The 21,224-nt window shown below is 42.4% G+C and overlaps 1 pseudogene; it reads right to left on the bottom strand.

Annotated features, from left to right (window-relative positions):
• Positions 1-1,765: 1,765 nt before the first annotated feature.
• The window catches only part of LOC139547126 (glycerol-3-phosphate dehydrogenase, mitochondrial-like), a 41,806-nt pseudogene continuing 22,347 nt past the window's right edge, over positions 1,766-21,224 (bottom strand).

Consider the following 21,224-nt stretch of genomic DNA (forward strand, 5'->3'; position numbering starts at 1 on the left):
ACCTCGTCAGCTCAGGGATTCGATCCAGCAACCTTTCGGTTACTGGCCCAACGCTCTAACCACCAGGCTACCTGCCGCCCCGTAATAACTCTCACTTTAGTGCGTTGACGAAAGTGTAGTCTACATTTTGCATAATTTCATTAGTTAGAGTCGCTAGCAATAGTGGATCATATTAGGCTAATGTATTACAAGTTGGGCAATCATTTGGGGCATTTAGCCAACTTGATTATGGAACGCAGACATTAGATAGCAGTTTAAACCTTGAGCCTGGCACACGACCACTGGACCGGTTTCATCACAGTTCAATGATTAGTCAGGATTAAGGTAGATTTATAGGTTTATTGTTCATCCACTATTGTACACTTTTCTCACCTTCCAATATTTCTTTGATCGTGAACAATTGAATATGGCAACTTTTGGCAAACCATTGTATTTTTAATTCATCAATATATTTAATGCGTACAGGCTCTCAAACCCTGTTGATGTATGATTCGTAAATACTTTCCTGAACACTAGATAATCCACAAGATCTGAGTATTTTTAAATGTACCAACTGGTGCTGAAATGGAGACGAATACCCGTGTATTTAGAAGGCTTTCTATTCTGTCTGTCGATAAAATTATAATTAAAAGGTACACCGTATTTACAGGGATGGCTTTAGATAAATGTACTGAAACCCCTATTGAATGAAAATTCCACTAGAAAATTGGTTTTCAGCAGTTTAATTCAATGTATTCAGTACGCGGAGAGCTGCAAAGCCCATTATGCACCTGCATACGGTAAATCTGAATGTCAACTACTGAGAAGTGCTTAAATAAAAACACATAAAAAGGAATAGATTTCCTAAATCTGAATCGGGCCCTAAGTGTCTAAGAGTAGGAGTGCTGATCTAGGATCAGTTGTGCCTTTAAAATCATAATGAATAAGATGACATGGATAGGGGGAAGTTGATCCTAGACCAGCACTCGTACTCTGAGACACTTTGTGAATACGGAACATTGTTTCTAAGAGCAGGGTCCTCAGCGGTGGTAAAGTGAACTTTCCATCCCAGAGCCTAGTGGCAGAGGAAGTCTGACCATGTTTAGGACTAACATGGAGGAGGATCCCCATAACGGGCCTTCATAGCACGTCTCTTATCTCTTGAGGGACAATTACCATTCCCTTTGCCTTGATCTTGTTTGTTTAACTTGACACAGTGAAGAAAGGGCTGACATTGACCAGAATCCCCTGCATTAATGTGTCTCATGTTCTGCATTCATCATTGTCACCGAGCAGGAGAAGCCTGGCAGTGTCAAGAGGAGAGGAGAGAAGAGGGAGGGAGCACATTTGTGTGTGTGTGTGTGTGTGTGCACTTCACTCTCTCTCTAACAGACACACACGTATACACGTACACATGCACGCACTCACACACACACACACACACACACACACACACACACACACACACACACACACACACACACACACACACACACACACACACACACACACACACACACACACACACACACACACACGGGTGCGTGTATATGCAGGCACACACGTCTATTCAAACCATGAACTATTATACACAATAGAAAACTTAAAAATGTATATTGTTTTTTTATAGTGGACATCTTTTAGGATAGACAAAACATATATAGAGAGACCAACAAAAAAAAAATATTGCAGGGATTTGGGATTTAAGAGATTTTTAGCACAAAACACCCAACATAGAAATGATTATAGTCGGACAAAATACATATACTGTACCTGCAAGAATTTGTTAAATTCCACCATTTTCATTGAGGCCAACTTCATTCAGAATTCCATGGAGTGTGTCTGCATCTATGTAGACATTGATACTCTGAAACAAAGGAAACATAGTTGAGAACCGACGTCAGTAGACTGGTGCAGTTGCTGTGTCTCCATCTCAAACACCAGCGCTATGAACCACATGGGCGCATCCCAAATGGCACCCTATTCCCTTTATAGGGCACCACTTTTGACCAGGGCCAATGGGGCTGAAAAGGGTGCCGTTTGGGACGCAGACCATGGTCTCATCAAGTCACTTCAGCGACGGTAATATCCCGAGTGACACACATCCAGTATATTCATATCATATCTGAGAGGAGGCTTCTTATGAATATGTCACCCCGGTATTTGCTCCCTAGCAACGAAACACATTTAATTTAGATATTGTGTTGACAGAAACTCCCACACAACCCCCACAGCCAACCCACAGCTCAATTAGTAGAGAGAAGAGGGGTCTCTTGCAGAGGCCTGTTGCCAGATGAATCTTTATATACAGCTAATCCATACACTTTCAATGGAATGGATGTGAATAGGTTGGGATTAACGACAGGCACCTACATTAAATACTCCCGATAGTTATACCCCAGTGGGTTTCAAACCAAACACTTCTTGAATGTTTTCTACAACATGCCGTTCAAACTGCAGGAGCTACTACTAACATCACCACGGCAATCAATGGTAATCAACATCTGATAATTCACGTGTGCATGGCAAATTCTGCTGTTATTATCACCATTATATCATTTTATTGACCATTTTAAAGTTGTTTTGGGTCCAAAGATTACAATGGCACATTCCATTGCATATGACCATTACCTTATGTCGAAGGGCCTGAATGATACTTCAAACATCATTTGACAACTCATACTCATAATTAGCCCACCTGCTCCTCATGTCTGAGATCAGTTGGAGGGAGCGCTGCTGTCGCGTGCGTGACAGAGACGGAGTGTCATGGTTACTGAGCTAAAAGAGGATCGTCAGAGCAGCGCTGCGTGGCGGCCCACTACTAAATACACACACACACACTTCAGAAGAGAGGACAAAGGGAAATGCAAAATGAGACTGATGATCGTTCGTTACCTCTAATACCCGCTGAACATCCACGGTGTTGTGAGGAAGCCCTTATTTTCTTTGTCAAACTTCCGGAACCTTTTCATATACCTGTTGACAGAAGAAATGAAGTGGTAGGTGGCAGTTGGCGCTGCGCAAGGCTAGACCTCTGAGAGAGACAGGGAAGGAGAGGGGAGAAGGGGACAGTAGTGTGGAGGAGTCCTCTCCTCAGCCTGTGTCTTTTTCCCCCAAATATAATTTCAGGCTTTATTTAGACTTTAGTTACAAGGGAATACAGAGTCGACTCCGGGCTTGAACCCCGGTCTCCGGGAGAAAGTCACATTTGTGTTGAGAGCAGAGTGTCTGTCTTACTTGTCCACCTAAGCAGGAGTGAGGGTGTCGGTCAGCTGCTCGAAGCGAGGCCAATCTCATAGTACACAAACTGTTTGGCTGCAGCTAACTTCTCCTATAGGAAGTACACATAACATGAAGGTGAAGGGCCATTAGAAGACAAGACATTAATCACAGTAGCACCAGCACTACTGACACGCATGAGCACACATTCATCACATAGCAGACACTCAGACACTCACATACTGTACAAACAGGTAAACTGAAATCTACCACGAATACTGTAGCTAGTAGCTACACCTGAATCCATAATTACAGTCAAAACAGGGGTCAGTGAATTAATACTTTCACGTCCGGTTAGCTTTTAGTTTGACTTGGTCATGGATTGGTAAAGGTGCTCTGAGGAATGCAGACAACAATCACTCCACAACTGGGCTAAAGTTTCAGTGGTCCTACGGCAGGAGTAGAATTAGAGGAAGGGTGAGGCCCCATCTGAATCCATGAGAATCAAACAAGCTCTAGTTAGGTGTTTCTCTATTAATAGCCTAATACAAACAAAACCTAGACTGGAATAGAAATATCAACACAATACCTATTTAGTGGATACCCAAGTAGTGAATGGCTTTTGTTAGATGCATATGATTACAGTGTGAATGTAGTAACAGCACAGTGCAAATCTCAGTAATTAACCTATGGTAATGACCAAAGCCAATTAATGGCCTTTTAAAGATCAAACGTATCCGGGTTAATGTGAGGTTGATCAAATGCATGTGCGGGAATATCTGAGTAGGAATATCAGTGGGTGAATGGGAGAGAGATACTGGGAATGGCAGTCAATAGGATTGTTTTTCACATTTCTATTGTACAGTGAATTGTAGGAATGATTTAAGAAGGAAAGACGTGGTGGTTTGAGTGTTGTCTGTGAGATAGGGTTGCAAAATTCCACTAACTTTCCCATAATTCCCAAGATTACAGGAATCCGAATTGGAATATTTCCCGGAATCAGAAGGGAATAAGCAAGAAAATCTGGGACCAGTTAGAAGTTTGGACAAACTTTTTCTTTATTTTTACTATTTTCTACATTGTAGAATAATAGTGAAGACATCAAAACTATGAAATAACACATATGGAATCATGTAGTAACCAAAAAAGTGGTAAACAAATCAAAGTATATATTATGTTTGAGATTCTTCAAAGTAGCCACCCTTTGCCTTGATGACAGCTTTGCACACTCTTGGCATTCTTTCAACCAGCTGTGGAAAATCTCAAATATAAAATATATATATTTGTTTAAGACTTTTTTGGTTACTATTAGGTTACTATGTGTTATTTCATAGTTTTGATATCTTCACTATTATTATTCTACACTCCACTCAAACCACCACGTCTTTCCTTCTTAACCCAACCCTACAATATACTGTACAATAGATATGTAAAAAAATAAAAATAAATTGGTGGTGCAGCTCACCCTCTTTCACTGCCTGCTCCACACCAGCTGTTTTCCCATGATGCCTACAATGCGTGGGAGGACCTCCTCGGCCGCTTACACGTTCAGGAAGCCCAGCCACGTGCGCCTGACGATCACATCGATGACTGTGCATGCATACTCTTTGATGGCATACTGGATCTGGAAACAATATGGCCGTGGATACATACTCTTTAATGGAATTCTGGAACTAGAAAATATAATGCTTAGTCTATACATGTTCTTAATGCACCTCTTGTCACTCACTTATTCACTGTTCTGCTCTGTTGATTTTAAGTTAACTCTGCTAACGTTTCCTAAATTACCAGGTTTTCCAGAAATCCCAGTTGGGAATTTTGGGAAAACTACCGGGATTATGCAACCCTATATATGATGTACATACAAACCTCAATCTCAATGTATGGGAATTTAGATACAAGGTGCTTGTGCACGAAGTGCCATCCCTTGCTGGTGACATGGGCCATTTCGGCGACCTCGTAGGCCCTCCCTCCGTAGGCAGAGGCCTAACCTAACATAGCAGGCATAAAAGAAAACGCTTGAGCGGAGTTCCTACATCCGTATTTCAGCGGAAACGGAAGCTAGGTTGAATTAGCTGTATTCCTGAAAACCGGATGCATCCGGTTGCTGGCAACTCCGCTAAGCCTAGTAGAGGCCAGATGTTGGGCCACCTGGTCACCACAGACACATTTGCAATTCAGTTCAAATCCAAACAGAATGGGCCAATGGTCCCTGGGAAATCTGTTGCATTTAAATAGCACCTTTTGATATGAGATCAATACGATGTATTAACAGTCGAGTCACTCATTGGGAGATGGCTGCAGAGGAGACAGCATGCTTTGACTATGATACATTATGTGCCAGAACTAAACAAAGAAGAAGTTATTTCAATTCAACCGGTTTTGCTACTTTTTTAACTAAAGGTCACATGCTGTCAAAAAATATCAGCATATTGACCTTTTTAAACATTCCGGCAACATCAGGATCATAGACTATGCTTTCTCCCCTCTTCCTCGCTAACGAAGGGTTAAAACTCATTCACACTAAATCACAAGGGGCTGCAAATCTCTCGGCTTGTCATTTGCAGGTCATTGTACAGTTCATTTGAAGTCTAACATGGCGTGGACTGTCCTGCAGATGTGAGTGTATTGTCAGGAGTACAGAGCCTGAGTGATGCATTGACAGAGACAGAGCAAGCTGCACTGTTAGCACCTCTAATCTACTGTGCTGAAAGCACCGATGTTTAATTCACTCACTAGGCAAGATGAACACATTGGGATGTCAGGGAACTGATGGCATCATTTTCATTTGACACCAGCTTCCGGGATTGTCTGGATTTATGTATTTAGGGAGCCATGCAGTTTAGCTTTACAAATGGGCCTGACTATTCATTAGTATCCTCCTACAAATTGATGTCATACAATTATGGCAGACCGTACTTTAAAGTTGGCACCTCAATTAATCATTTCAACTAAACTCAGCAAAAAAAGAAACGTCCTCTCACTGTCAACTGCATTTATTTTCAGCAAACTTAACATGTCTAAATATTTGTATGAACGTAAGATTCAACAACTGAGACATAAACTGAACAAGTTCCACAGACATGTGACCAACAGAAATGGAATAATGTGTCTCTGAACAAAGGGGGGATCAAAATCAAAAGTAACACTCAGTATCTGGTGTGGCCACCAGCTGCATTAAGTACTGCAGTGCATCTCCTCCTCATGGACTGCACCAGATTTGGCAGTTCTTGCTGTGAGATGTTACCCCACTCTTCCACCAAGGCACCTGCAAGTTCCCGGACATTTCTGGGGGGAACGGCCCTAGCCCTCACCCTGCTATCCAACAGGTCCCAGACGTGCTCAATGGGATTGAGATCCGGGCTCTTCGCTGGCTAGGGCAGATAACTGACATTCCTGTCTTGCAGGAAATCATGCACAAAGCGAGCAGTATGGCTGGTGGTATTGTCATGCTGGAGGGTCATGTCAGGATGAGCCTGCAGGAAGGGTACCACATGAGGGAGGAGGATGTCTTCCCTGTAATGCACAGCGTTGAGATTGCCTGCAATAACAACAAGCTCAGTCCGATGATGCTGTGACACACCGCCCCAGACCATGACGGACCCTCCACCTCCAAATCGATCCCTCTCCAGAGTACAGGCCTTGGTGTAACGCTCATTCCTTCGACGATAAACGCAAATCCGACCATCACCCCTGGTGAGACAAAACCGCGGCTCTTCAGTGAAGAACACTTTTTTCCAGTCCTGTCTGGTCCAGCGACGGTGGGTTTGCGCCCATAGGCGAAATTGTTGCCGGTGATATCTGGTGAGGACCTGCCTTACAACAGGCCTACAAGCCCTCAGTCCAGCCTCTCTCAACCTATTGTGGACAGTCTGACCACTGATGGAGGGATTGTGCGTTCCTGGTGTAACTCGGGCAGTTGTTGTTGCCATCCTGTACCTGTCCCGCAGGTGTGATGTTCGAATGTACCGATCCTGTGCAGGTGTTGTTACACGTGATCTGCCACTGCGAGGGCGATCAGCTGTCCATCCTGTCTCCCTGTAGAGCTGTCTTAGGCGTCTCACAGTACGGACATTGCAATTTATTGCCCTGGCCACATCTGCAGTCCTCATGCCTCCTTGCAGCATGCCTAAGGCACATTCACGCAGATGAGCAGGGACCCTGGGCATCTTTCTTCTGGTGTTTTTCAGAGTCAGTAGAAAGACCTCTTTAGTGTCCTAAGTTTTCAGAACTGTGACCTTAATTGCCTACCATCTGTAAGCTGTTAGTGTCTTAACGACCGTTCCACAGGTGCATGTTCATTAATTGTTTATGGTTCATTGAACCAGCATGGGAAACAGTGTTTAAACCCTTTACAATGAAGATCTGTGAAGTTATTTGGATTTTTACTAATTATCTTTGACAGACAGGGTCCTGAAAAAGGGACGTTTACTTATTAAGGTTTACTTAAGGTTGCCAATTCCGGTAAGCAAAATTCCCAGGTTGGAGGATTCTGGATTTTCTGCTTATTCCTTCCTGATATCGGGCATCTTCCATATGGGATTTATGGAACACTTGGGAATTTTAGGAAGTTACCGGAATTTTGCAACCGTGCAGCTACTAGTTGTTGTGCCCACCTCTACCTTCATCCCGTAGTCCTGTACCAGGCGGCTGTAGATGGTAGGACTCCAGTCTTTAGCTCCCTCTAGCATCAGCCCCACTGTCTTACTGGGGCCAGCAGAAAGGTTATGGGCCTTGACTGCAGCATCCAGGGTCTCCTCCACCATGGAGAGATATGTTGTCCAATTCCCACCCAGACAAGGATTCAAATGGTGTTATTACCACACTATCTGTAATAGACTTGTGTTAATATGGTGTTATTACCACACTACCTGTAATATACTTGTGTTAATATTGCGTTATTACCACACTACCTGTAATATACTTGTGTTAATATTGCGTTATTACCACACTACCTGTAATATACTTGTGTTATTATTGTGTTATTACCACACTACCTGTAATAGACTTGTGTTAATATTGTATTATTACCACACTACCTGTAATAGACTTGTGTTAATACCACACTACCTGTAATAGAATTGTGTTAATATTGTGTTATTACCACACTACCTGTAATAGACTTGTGTTAATATTGTGTTATTACCACACTACCTGTAATAGACTTGTGTTAATATTGGGTTATTACCACACTACCTGTAATAGACTTGAGTTAAAGGGTGTATATGAAACAAGGGGTCAGGGATAAGGAAACCCTCCACCAGGCACCATATTATTGTTATTCAGTTTATTTATTAACATTTGATGGCAAAAAAAATAAAAAACACAATTTGAATTTTAAACCAAGGGTTTGCAAAGTACTTTTGAATGTTCTGGACGTTTGGCGTTCTGAAACAATGGACTTTGACGTCACTCGGGGAACCAGTCAATCAACTGCAGCATATTACTATACCAGAGACCATAGAAATTAAGATGGAATTGCCTATTCATTCATATAGGTATCTGATCCTAGAAATAAAAATACATCTCTATTATGAGCATCCACAGGCCTATATGATCAATGACTTGTGCTTCACATTTGCAACGTTGATCATACATGCATGCATTGCATTGATCAATGCATGCATGCACAGTCGGGAGCTAAATTGGTGGATAAGCTTACCTGCTTAATTGGATAATAATCACAGTTGAAAAACTCATCATATACTCATTTATGCCTTATGGAACATGACAGGCAGCCAAAGTTGGATTACCTCTTTTTGAACTACATATTGCTAGTTATTGATAGATTGAAATGGTCATAGCATTTCTGTTGCCAATACTGCGCCCACAATACAGTAGCCTAGAGGCGAGGGACCTCAAGTCTATAACAAGCGGCATCCGGCCCTTCAATCATTAGAATGGCACATTAGATTTGCAGTTTCTGAAATCGACATATCTGCATCTAGCTATTCATTACAGTAGCTAGCTAGCTAAACTAGCGAGTGCTTTGTTAATTTTATTAGAAATAGCCTACGTTTTGAGAGGTGAAAATGAACGCACATATAGCCCTGGTTCCCAGTGGTCCTGTGGGCTGCCAACTCCTGTATCTCTCGGCCTTGTTCGTGCGCTGTGCTGTCCCTCCAATAACGGCTTAAATAATAGTCAGAGGAGGTTTCTAGGCAGAAACCATGGCATGTTTTCTAAGATGAGATCTTGTTAGCTAGCGATCATTTTTTAAATTTTAATATATGCTCAAGTATAGTTAAATATAAAACAAATAAAAATAATATACTTCAAACATGAGATGTACTTTTCTAGTATATCTGAAGTATACTATGCAGTTGAAGAAGGAAGTTTACATACACCTGAGCCAAATACATTTAAACTCTGTTTTTCACAATTCCTGACATTTAATCCTAGTAAGATTTCCCTGTTTTAGGTCAGTTAGGATCACCACTTTATTGTAAGAATGTGAAATGTCAGAATAATAGTAGAGAGATGATGATTTATGATGATTTATTTCAGCTTTTATTTCTTTCATCACATTCCCAGTGGGTCAGAAGTTTACATACACTCAATTAATATTTGGTAGCATTGCCTTCAAATTGTTCATCTTGGGTCAAACGTTTCATGTAGCCTTCCACAAGCTTCCCACAATAAGTTGGGTGAATTGTGGCCCATTCCTCCTGACAGAGCTTGTGCAACTGTGTCAGGTTTGTAGCCTCCTTGCTCACACCCGCTTTTTCAGTTCGGCCACACATTTTCTATAGGCTTGAGGTCAGGGCTTTGTGATGGCCACTCCAATACCTTGACTTTGTTGTCCTTTAGCCATTTTGCCACAACTTTGGAAATATGCTTGGGGTCATTGTCCATTTGGAAGACGCATTTGCGAACAAGCTTTAACTTCCTGACTGATGTCTTGAGATGTTGCTTCAATATATCCACATAATTTCCTCTTCCTCATGATGCCATCTATTTTGTGAGGTGCACCAGTCCCTCCTGCAGCAAAGCACCCCCACACCATGATGCTGCCACCCCCGTGCTTCACGGTTGGGATGGTGTTCTTCAGCTTGCAAGGTTCCTCCAAACATAACAATGGTCATTATGACCAAACAGTTCTATTTTTGTTTCATCAGATCAAAGGACATTTCTCCAAAAAGTATGATCTTTGTACCCATGTGCAGTTGCAAACCGTAGTCTGGCTTTTTTATGGCGGTTTTGGAGCAGTGGCTTCTTCCTTGCTGAGTGGCCTCTTAGGTTAAGTTGATATAGGACTCGTTTTACTGTGGATATAGATACTTTTGTACATGTTTCCTCCAGCATCTTCACAAGGTCTTTTGCTGTTGTTCTGGGATTGATTTGCACTTTTCGCACCAAAGTAAGTTAATCTCTAGGAGACAGAACGCGTCTCCTTCCTGAGCAGTATGATGGCTGCGTGGTCCCATGGTGTTTATACTTGTCACGTCCTGACCATAGTTCTTATGTGTTTTGCTTGTTTAGAGTTGGTCAGGACGTGAGCTGGGTGGGAATTCTATGTTGTGTGTCTAGTTTGTCTGTTTCTATGTTCAGCCTAATATGGTTCTCAATCAGAGGCAGCTGTCTATCGTTGTCCCTGATTGAGAATCATATATAGGTGGCTTGTTTTGTGTTGGGTGTTTGTGGGTGATTGTTTCCTGTCTCTGTGTTTTCGCTACACCAGCTAGGACTGTATCGGTTTGCCACTTTTTGTTATTTTGTATTTGTAAGTGTTCTCTGTTTATCGTTTAATTAAACATGTTGAGCACTGGCTACGCTGCGTGTTGGTCCGATCCCTGCTACACCTCCTCTTCTCTTGAAGAGAAGGAAGGCTGCCGTTACAATACTTGCGTACTATTGTTTGTACAGATGAATGTGGTACCTTTCAGGCATTTGGAAATTGCTCCCAAGGATGAACCAGACTTGTGAAGGTCTATAATTTTTTTCCTGAGGTCTTGGCTGATTTCTTTTGATTTTCCAATGATGTCAAGCAATGAGACACTGAGTTTGAAGGTATGCCTTGACATACATCCACAGGTACACCTACAATTGACTCAAATTATGTCAATTAGCGTATCAGAAGCTTCTAAAGCCATGACATAATTTTCTGGAATTCAACTTAGTGTATGTCAACTTAGTGTATGTAAACTTCTGACCTACTGGAATTGTGACACAGGGAATTATAAGTGACATAATCTGTCTGTAAACAATTGTTGGAAAAATTACTTGTGTCATGCACAAAGTAGATGTCCTAACCGACTTGCCAAAACTATAGTTTGTTAAGAAGAAATTTGTGGAGTGGTTGAAAAACGAGTTTTAATGACTCCAACCTAAGTGTATGTAAACTTCCGACTTCAACTGTAAATGTACTATTATTACACTTCAACATAATTATTAAGTGTACTTTAAATTAATTGTTTTTCAGTCTTTTAGTATACTATAAATATACTATTATCAAACTACAAAACATTTATTGAAAGTGTACTTTCAAAAGTGTACTTTTGTACTAAGTATACTACATGTTTACTATCATTACACTTAAACACACTCATTAAAAGTGTACTTCAGTTTCATACACTTTCATTGTAATTTAGTATATTCATTCAAAATACACTTGGAGTTGTTTTTAAGTTGAAGCATAGATTTGTTTTAACGAAACTCTGCTTGTGAGTGATCAAGTACATTATAAGTATAGTTTCAGTACCAATAATGAGCTTTAAAGTACTTTTCCTGTTCAGAAGAGTGCAGAGAAAGTTGACAATAGCTAGGTTTACATCCAATTTTAGACAGATTTTCATGTGAATATTTTAAAATCTGCATAAAACAATATGTGCATTTTCCCACCAGAGATGTGTTTCCATCAAACTTACTTTTTTTTTAGGATAAAAGGTTGCGTGTGATGATGTAGCACATAAAAAAAAATGTTTTACCGTTAAATTCCCATGTACCGAACAGTAGCAGTGCGTGGGTAAAATCACTGGGGAAGCCAATCCAGAAAAAGCCACACTACAACCTATGTGTTGTGATAATTGCGTTGTTTGCTCTATAACCTGTCAGCTCATATGCCTTGACATTGTGATACTGTATATAGGCCTAAGGCTGAGATAAACAATAAGACAGTAGCAGAATAAATTCATCCACACATTTGTTTTCATTTCAAAACTGGAGAGCAACATCTGTCCATTCAAGTCCACGATAGCATATTGCATGTAACAAACAGTTAGATGACCTACAGCATGGTCAAGCAAGGCAATGGTTCCGATATATTTGGACTACTAAATAACTATTGATTTTGAACCACAGAGAGTTACCGCAAATCACAAAGAAAACAGGAGCTGCCTCCACTATTCCAGCACCATTTCAACTTCATCATCTAATCACCTCTGCTTTGTCTAATACCATGACAACTACTGTAAAATATATCAAAACGATTTCGTCCAATCAGCTTAAGCTAAATATTATGTGGCAGTCCATGGTTCTGATTTGTGTGTGTGTGTCTGTGGTGTGTGTGCGTGCAAGCAGAAAAAACATGTTGACTCACCCTACTTGTAGAGAAACGCCAATGCCATCCTCCTCTTCATGTTGCCTAAACGGTCTATGACTCTCTCATACAGTACACACTTTTAGTTTTTGTTGTCCTCGGCTACCTGGCTAAAATACTTGCTCACTAGCCTAACTTCCTTTCATGGGCAATGATGTGCCAGGCCAGCTAGTTATCATTAGCATACTACATCTAGCTACATGTTGAACTTCCATTCTCTCAGGCCAGGGACACAATGTATGAATTTATGGTTGGAACAGAATCGCCATTATAATTATTGGCCAGAACAGAGAATTAAGTAAAACCATAAGGCCAAATCCCTATCTCCATGGCATATTTAGGAACGATTTTAGCTAGCTAGCTAGCCACCGGAGGACAACAACAACTAGGTGCAACAATTCAAGTTTTTTTCTGTTAATAATTATGTTTGGATTGTGATGTGACAGGTCTGAAGCCAAATCCAAATTGGCTTCCCTTGACACTTTTTTTGGTGCGCCAGGACCATTCCCAGCTGAGCTCATTGAGTTTAGCTGAACCCTGATTGGATATTATTTGTATTTATTTTTATCAAGGGAGGCCAAATGCTCGCTGGCTTCCCTTGCATTCAATGCTACGGGCGGCAACAATGTCATACTCTTTCTGACCAGACAGCATCAGATAGATACGCTACACATAAAATCAAATCAAATCAAATCAAATGTTATTGGTCACATGCAGATGTTAATGCAAGTGTAGCGAAATGCTTGTGCTTCTAGTTCCAACAGTGCAGTAATATCTAACAAGTAATCTAACAATTCCCCAACAACTACCTAAAACACACAAATCTAACAAGTAATCTAACAATTCCCCAACCACTACCTAATACACACAAATCTAAAGGAGTGAATGAGAATTTGTACATATAAGTAAATGGATGAGCGATGGCCGAGCGGCATAGGCAAGGTGCAGTATATGGTATAAAATACAGTATATACATGTGATGTGAGTAATGTAGGATATGTTAACAATATTAAAGTGGCATTGTTTAAAGTGACTAGTGATCCATTTATTAAAGTGTCCAGTGATTGAGCCTCAATACAGTATATTCATGTGATATGAGTAATGTAAGATATGTAACATTATTAAAGTCACATTATTTAAAGTGGCATTATTTAATGTGACTAGTGATCGATTTATTAAAGTGTCCAGTGATTGGGTGTCAGTGTAGGCAGCAGCCTCTCTGAGTTAGTGATGGCTATTTAACAGACAGATGGCCTTGAGATAGAAGCTGTTTTTCAATCTCTCGGTCCCAGCTTTGATGCACCTGTACTGACCTCGCCTTCTGGATGATAGCGGTCTGAACAGGCAGTGGCTCGGGTGGTTGTTGTCCTTGATGATCTTTTTGGCCTTCCTGTGACATTGGGTGCTGTAGGTGTCATGGCGGGCAGGTAGTTTGCCCGCGGTGATGCGCTGTGCAGACCGCACCACCCTCTGGAGAGCCTTGCGGTTTTGGGGCGGTGCAGTTGCCGTACCAGGCTGTGATACAGCCCAACGGGATGCTCTCCATTGTGCATCTGTAAAAGTTTGTCAGGGTTTTGGGTGACAGGCCAAATTTCTTCAGCCTCCTGAGGTTGAAGAGGCGCTGTTGCACACTGTCTGTGTGGGTGGATCATTTCAGTTTGTCTGTGATGTGTACACCCAGGAACTTAAAACTTTCCACCTTCTCCACTACTGTCCCTTTGATGTGGATAGGGGGCTGCTCCCTCTGCTGTTTCCTGAAGTCCACGATCATCTCCTTTGTTTTGTTGACATTGAGTGTGAGGTTATTTTCCTGACACCACACTCCGAGGGCCCTCACCTCCTCCCTGTAGGCCGTCTCGTCATTGTTGGTAATCAAGCCTACCACTGTAGTGTCGTCTGTAAACTTGATAATTGAGTTGGAGGCGTGCAGGCCACGCAGTCATGGGTGAACAGGGAATACAGGAGAGGGCTAAGAACGCACCCTTGTGGGGCCCCAGTGTTGAGGATCAGCGGGGTGGAGATGGTGTTACCTACCCTCACCACCTGGGGGCGGCCCGTCAGGAAGTCCAGGACCCAGTTGCACAGGGCGGGGTTGAGACCCAGGGTCTCGAGCTTAATGACGAGTTTGGAGGGTACTATGGTGTTAAATGCTGAGCTGTAGTCCATGAACATCATTCTTACATCGGTATTCCTATTGTCCAGATGGGTTAGTGCAGTGTGATTGCGACTGCCTCGTCAGTGGACCTATTGGGGCGGTAAGCAAATTGGAGCGGGTCTAGGGTGTCAGGTAGGGTGGATTTGATATGGTACTTGACTAGCATTCGATATGCTGATCAAATTTAGGGAGCCTTGTTTTCAGATTAGCCTTGTTAAAATCCCTAGCTACAATAAATGCAGCCTCAGGATATGTGGTTTCCAGTTTACATAGAGTCAAATGAAGTTCTTTCAGGGCCGTCGATGTGTCTGCTTGGGGGGGATATACACGGCTGTGATTATGATCGAAGAGAATTCTCTTGGTAGATAATGCGGTCGGCATTTGATTGTAAGGAATACTAGGTCAGGTGAACAAAAGGACTTGAGTTCCTGTATGTTGTTATGATCACACCACGTCTCGTTAATCATAAGGCATACACCCCCGCCCTTCTTCTTACCAGAGAGATGTTTTTTTCTGTCGGCGCGATGCGTGAAGAAGCCAGGTGGCTGTACCGATTCTGATGACGTATCCCGAGTGAGCCTTGTTTCCGTGAAACAAAGAACGTTACAATCTCTGATGTCTCTCTGGAATGCTACCCTTGCTCGGATTTCATCCACCTTGTCGTCAAGAGACTGGACATTGGCGAGTAGTATGCTCGGGAGCGGTGTGCGATGTGCCCGTCTACGGAGCCTGACCAGAAGACCGCTCCATCTGACCCTTCTGCGGCGCCGTTGTTTTGGATCGCCAGCTGGGATCCGATCCATTGTCCTGGGTGGTGGACCAAACTGAGGATCCGCTTCGGGAAAGTCGTATTCCTGGTCGTAATGTTGGTGAGTTGACGTTGCTCTTATATCCAATAGTTCCTCCCGACTGTATGTACCTAAACCTAAGATTTCCTGGGGTACCAATGTAAGAAATAACACATAAAAAAACTAAATACTGCATAGTTTCCTAGGAACGCGAAGCGAGGCGGCCATCTCTGTCTAATGTGTATTCATGTGATATTTGAGTGACTTGAACATTACTACAAAATCTATGAGCTAAAAAACCTAGCTCTCTAAGGTATGCAATGACTGACATGACAAGAGGAAAACTGATAATGGACTACCGTTATGCATTCTACTATTACAACTTTCAAGAGTAAGTTGAAAGCCGAACTGAGTTCCTTAAAATTTTTTAATTATCATATCATCGTGTGACTCCCAAGTTTACTTTGATGTGATGGTTATTATATCAATATTTTCTCATAAAGGCGTTTCCACCGCCATTTCTCACATAACACATTTTACAGACAGAAAAAGATCCCACCATGTCGAACGAACAAATTGTCTGTTGGCATTTATAAAATTGTACCGACATTTCATGTTTCCATCAGCCCGGTCGTAACTTTTTTCATATGTCAGGTAATTCATCCGCATGAAATGGTTGGATGGAAACATAGTTAGTGATAATGGTTGTCTATTTCACATAAGGGAACATGCACAGCTGAGGAACATGCTCCCTGAGAGTATACTTTTTCATATCTTAAGAAAATATACAAAAAGTATATTTAACTTAAATGTCCACAAAATATATTTAAAGTATACTTAAAAAAACGCATGTATACATTTTTTGGGCATATTACTCAGCATCATTTTCTGCAGCTGAAGTTTCGATTTGTAAAATGACGTTGTCCCTAATTTTTAGCTTGTTCAAATGTTTTGATGTTCATTTTCCAACTGAATAATGTTGTACTTTTAATTGCACATTACATACTACTAACTGTTAATTTATCACCATAATGTTTCAAAAATGTTCAGAAATGTTACTCGTAAATTGCTTCTCTAGCCACATCTGCTTTGTAAATAGCCTTAACATTGGCTGAGAAGGTATCAATCAAGGTATCCTTTACATGCTAATTACAGTCGCTAATGTGGTTAATGAGTAGACGTCTATTTCAATTATAAAAGTATAGTTGAAACAGATTATAAATACACTTTATCTGTAAAGAAAATTCAGGAATTCAAATCCCATTTTGGTATACTTCTACTTTATGAGAATATACATAAAATATACTTAAGGTGTATTCAAAGTATATTTGTTTTGCTCTTTATAGTAAGAATGTACTTAAGTACAAAAAAGTGTCCCAATTTAGATTATTTGAAATGTATTTAATATACTTAAATGCTAATACAATACAAATAAAATGGACATTAAATGGATTTAAAATGGGTGGAATTTAGATTATTTAAATATTATAATTTTTTTCCGCTCAGGTAGACGTATGGGTAGGCTACTCCCCTGAATTGAGTTGGACAGCTAACAGGTTGTTTGTTGAATGGACATCCCCTGATCAATCTTTCCCTGCGTCTCATATTTTACATTACACAATTACTGTGTCCTTATTATGATATTAGCTGTTATGATCGGCACATTTTAGTGATTGAATAGGCCTATACCTTGCAAATCAACTCATCTATTTATCACTACCATAGGACACGGACATCTGGAAATTGTCCAAAACCTTGTGACATGTGATTTGACTACTGAGCTATTGTGTCAGACCATTGTGTTGGAAAATAATTTCATTGGGTAGCTACATGATCTAAAATGCTGAACATGTACGCATTGTTTGCAGTGCCAGTGCACTCAGTTGCATTGATTCCTACGCTACCAGTTTAGCAAGTAGTTCCCCCAGTGATGTCACTTGACAGAAACCAACTGTTTTTCAGAATGTCTCTGCAAATTATGCAACCGGTCAGGATGCTCTTGATGATGCAACTGTAGAACTTTTTGAGGATCTGGGGACCCATGCCAAATCTTTTCAGTCTCCTGTGGGGGAAAAGGCATTGTCGTGCCCTCTTCACGACTGTCTTGGTGTGTTTGGACCATGATCGTTTGTTGGTGATGTAGACACCTAGGAACTTGAAACTCTCGACCCGCTCCACTACAGCCCTGTCGACCTGAATGGGGGTGAGTTCGTCACTCCTTTTCCTGTAGTCCACGATCATCTCCTTTGTCTTGCTCATGTTGAGGGAGAGGTTGTTGTCCTGGCACCACACTGCCAGGTCTCTGACCTCCTCCCTATAGGCTGTCTCATTGTTATCGGTGATCAGGCCTACCACTGTTGTGTCATCAGCAAACTTAATAATGGTTTTGGAGTCGTGCTTGGCCACGCAGTCGTGGGTGAACAGGGAGTATCTGAGGGGACTAAGCACGCACCTCTGAGGGGACCCCGTGTTGAGGATCAGCGTCCCAGATGTGTTGTTGCCTACCCTTACCACCTGGGGGCGGCCCGTCAGGAAGTCCAGGATCCAGTTGCAGAGGGAGGTGTTTAGTTCCAAGTTCCTTAGCTTAGTGATGAGCTTTGTGAGCACTATGGTGTTGCATGCCGAGCTGTAGTCAATTAACAGCATTCTCACATCCAGGTCCAATATACTAGTTGTGTCAGAGGAAGGATTGTCAAAGACTCCAGTCACCCAAGTCATTGACTGTTCTCTCTGCTACCGCACGGCAAGCGGTACCTGAGCGCCAAATCTAGGCTCAAAAGGCTCCTTCTACCCCCAAGCCATAAGAACAGTTGAACAGTTAATCAAATTGCCACCCGGACTATTTGCATTGACACCCCCCACCCCTTTGTTTTTACACTGCTGCTACTCACATTTTATTATCTATGCATAGTCACTTTACCCTTACCTACAAGTACAAATTACCTTGACTAACCTTATCCTCCTGCACATTGACTCGGTACTGGTACCCCCTGTATATAGCCTCATTATTGTTACTTTATTGTGTTATTGTGTTATTGTTTATTTATTTATTTAATTTAGTTTATATAGTAAATATTTTCTTAACTCTATTTTCTTAAAACTGCAATGTTGGTTAAGGGCTAAGCATTTCACGGTAAGGTCTACACCTCTTGTATTCGATGCATGTGACAAATTTGTCACCAGTCCTCCCTCTCTGCTGATGACTTCGTCAACCATTTTGAAAAGAAGGTCGACGACATCCGATCCTCGTTTGCTAAGTCAAACGACACCGCTGGTTCTGCTCACACTGCCCTACCCTGTGCTTTGACCTCTTTCTCCCCTCTCTCTCCAGATGAAATCTCGCGTCTTGTGACGGCCGGCCGCCCAACAACCTGCCCGCTTGACCCTATCCCCTCCTCTCTTCTCCAGACCATTTCCGGAGACCTTCTCCCTTACCTCACCTCGCTCATCAACTCATCCTTGACCGCTGGCTACGTCCCTTCCGTCTTCAAGAGAGCGAGAGTTGCACCCCTTCTGAAAAAACCTACACTCGATCCCTCCGATGTCAACAACTACAGACCAGTATCCCTTATTTCTTTTCTCTCCAAAACTCTTGAACGTGCCGTCCTTGGCCAGCTCTCCTGCTATCTCTCTCAGAATGACCTTCTTGATCCAAATCAGTCAGGTTTCAAGACTAGTCATTCAACTGAGACTGCTCTTCTCTGTGTCACGGAGGCGCTCCGCACTGCTAAAGCTAACTCTCTCTCCTCTGCTCTCATCCTTCTAGACCTATCGGCTGCCTTTGATACTGTGAACCATCAGATCCTCCTCTCCACCCTCTCCGAGCTGGGCATCTCCGGCGCGGCCCACGCTTGGATTGCGTCCTACCTGACAGGTCGCTCCTACCAGGTGGCGTGGCGAGAATCTGTCTCCGCACCACGTGCTCTCACCACTGGTGTCCCCCAGGGCTCTGTTCTAGGCCCTCTCCTATTCTCGCTATACACCAAGTCACTTGGCTCTGTCATATCCTCACATGGTCTCTCCTATCATTGCTATGCAGACGACACACAATTAATCTTCTCCTTTCCCCCCTCTGATAACCAGGTGGTGAATCGCATCTCTGCATGTCTGGCAGACATATCAGTGTGGATGACGGATCACCACCTCAAGCTGAACCTCGGCAAGACGGAGCTGCTCTTCCTCCCGGGGAAGGACTGCCCGTTCCATGATCTCGCCATCACGGTTGACAACTCCATTGTGTCCTCCTCCCAGAGTGCTAAGAACCTTGGCGTGATCCTGGACAACACCCTGTCGTTCTCAACTAACATCAAGGCGGTGACCCGTTCCTGTAGGTTCATGCTCTACAACATTCGCAGAGTACGACCCTGCCTCACGCAGGAAGCGGCGCAGGTCCTAATCCAGGCACTTGTCATCTCCCGTCTGGATTACTGCAACTCGCTGTTGGCTGGGCTCCCTGCCTGTGCCATTAAACCCCTACAACTCATCCAGAACGCCGCAGCCCGTCTGGTGTTCAACTTTCCCAAGTTCTCTCACGTCACCCCGCTCCTCCGCTCTCTCCACTCTCCACGCATCCGCTACAAGACCATGGTGCTTGCCTACGGAGCTGTGAGGGGAACGGCACCTCCGTACCTTCAGGCTCTGATCAGGCCCTACACCCAAACAAGGGCACTGCGTTCATCCACCTCTGGCCTGCTCGCCTCCCTACCTCTGAGGAAGTACAGTTCCCGCTCAGCCCAGTCAAAACTGTTCGCTGCTCTGGCACCCCAATGGTGGAACAAACTCCCTCACGACGCCAGGTCAGCGGAGTCAATCACCACCTTCCGGAGACACCTGAAACCCCACCTCTTTAAGGAATACCTAGGATAGGATAAAGTAATCCTTCTAACCCCCCCCCCCCCCCTTAAAAGAGTTAGATGCACTATTGTAAAGTGGTTGTTCCACTGGATATCATAAGGTGAATGCACCAATTTGTAAGTCGCTCTGGATAAGAGCGTCTGCTAAATGACTTAAATGTAAATGTAAATGTAAATTTGATTTGATTTGAAATGCATATAACAAGTAGTTTAATCAAAAATGTAGGTGAAATGAGAATACTATTGGTTAGTATAGGCTACTATTCCATAGGTGTCACGTTCGTTTGTAGAGATGGATCAAGGCGCAGCGAATGTAGAGTTCCACATAATTTATTAATGAAGTGAAACTATAGCAAAGACAAAACAATAAACGAACAAACCGTGACTACAGAGGTGCAAAGTGCACTAACTCCAAATAATATCCCATAACACACAGGTGGAAAAATACTACTTAAAACCTCTTGTTAATAGGGGGCGCTGTTTTCACTTTGGGAAAAAATCGTGCCCAAATTAAACGGCCTCGTACTCTGTTCTAGATCATACAATATGCATATTATTATTACTATTGGATAGAAAACACTCTGAAGTTTCTAAAACTGTTTGAATTATATTTGTGAGTAAAACAGAACTCATTTGGCAGCAAACTTCCAAACAGGAAGTGAAAATTCTGAAAATGGGGCTCTGTGTCAGGG

This window comes from Salvelinus alpinus, chromosome 20 (assembly GCF_045679555.1).
Source record: "Salvelinus alpinus chromosome 20, SLU_Salpinus.1, whole genome shotgun sequence".
In the NCBI taxonomy this organism is placed as follows: domain Eukaryota; kingdom Metazoa; phylum Chordata; class Actinopteri; order Salmoniformes; family Salmonidae; genus Salvelinus; species Salvelinus alpinus.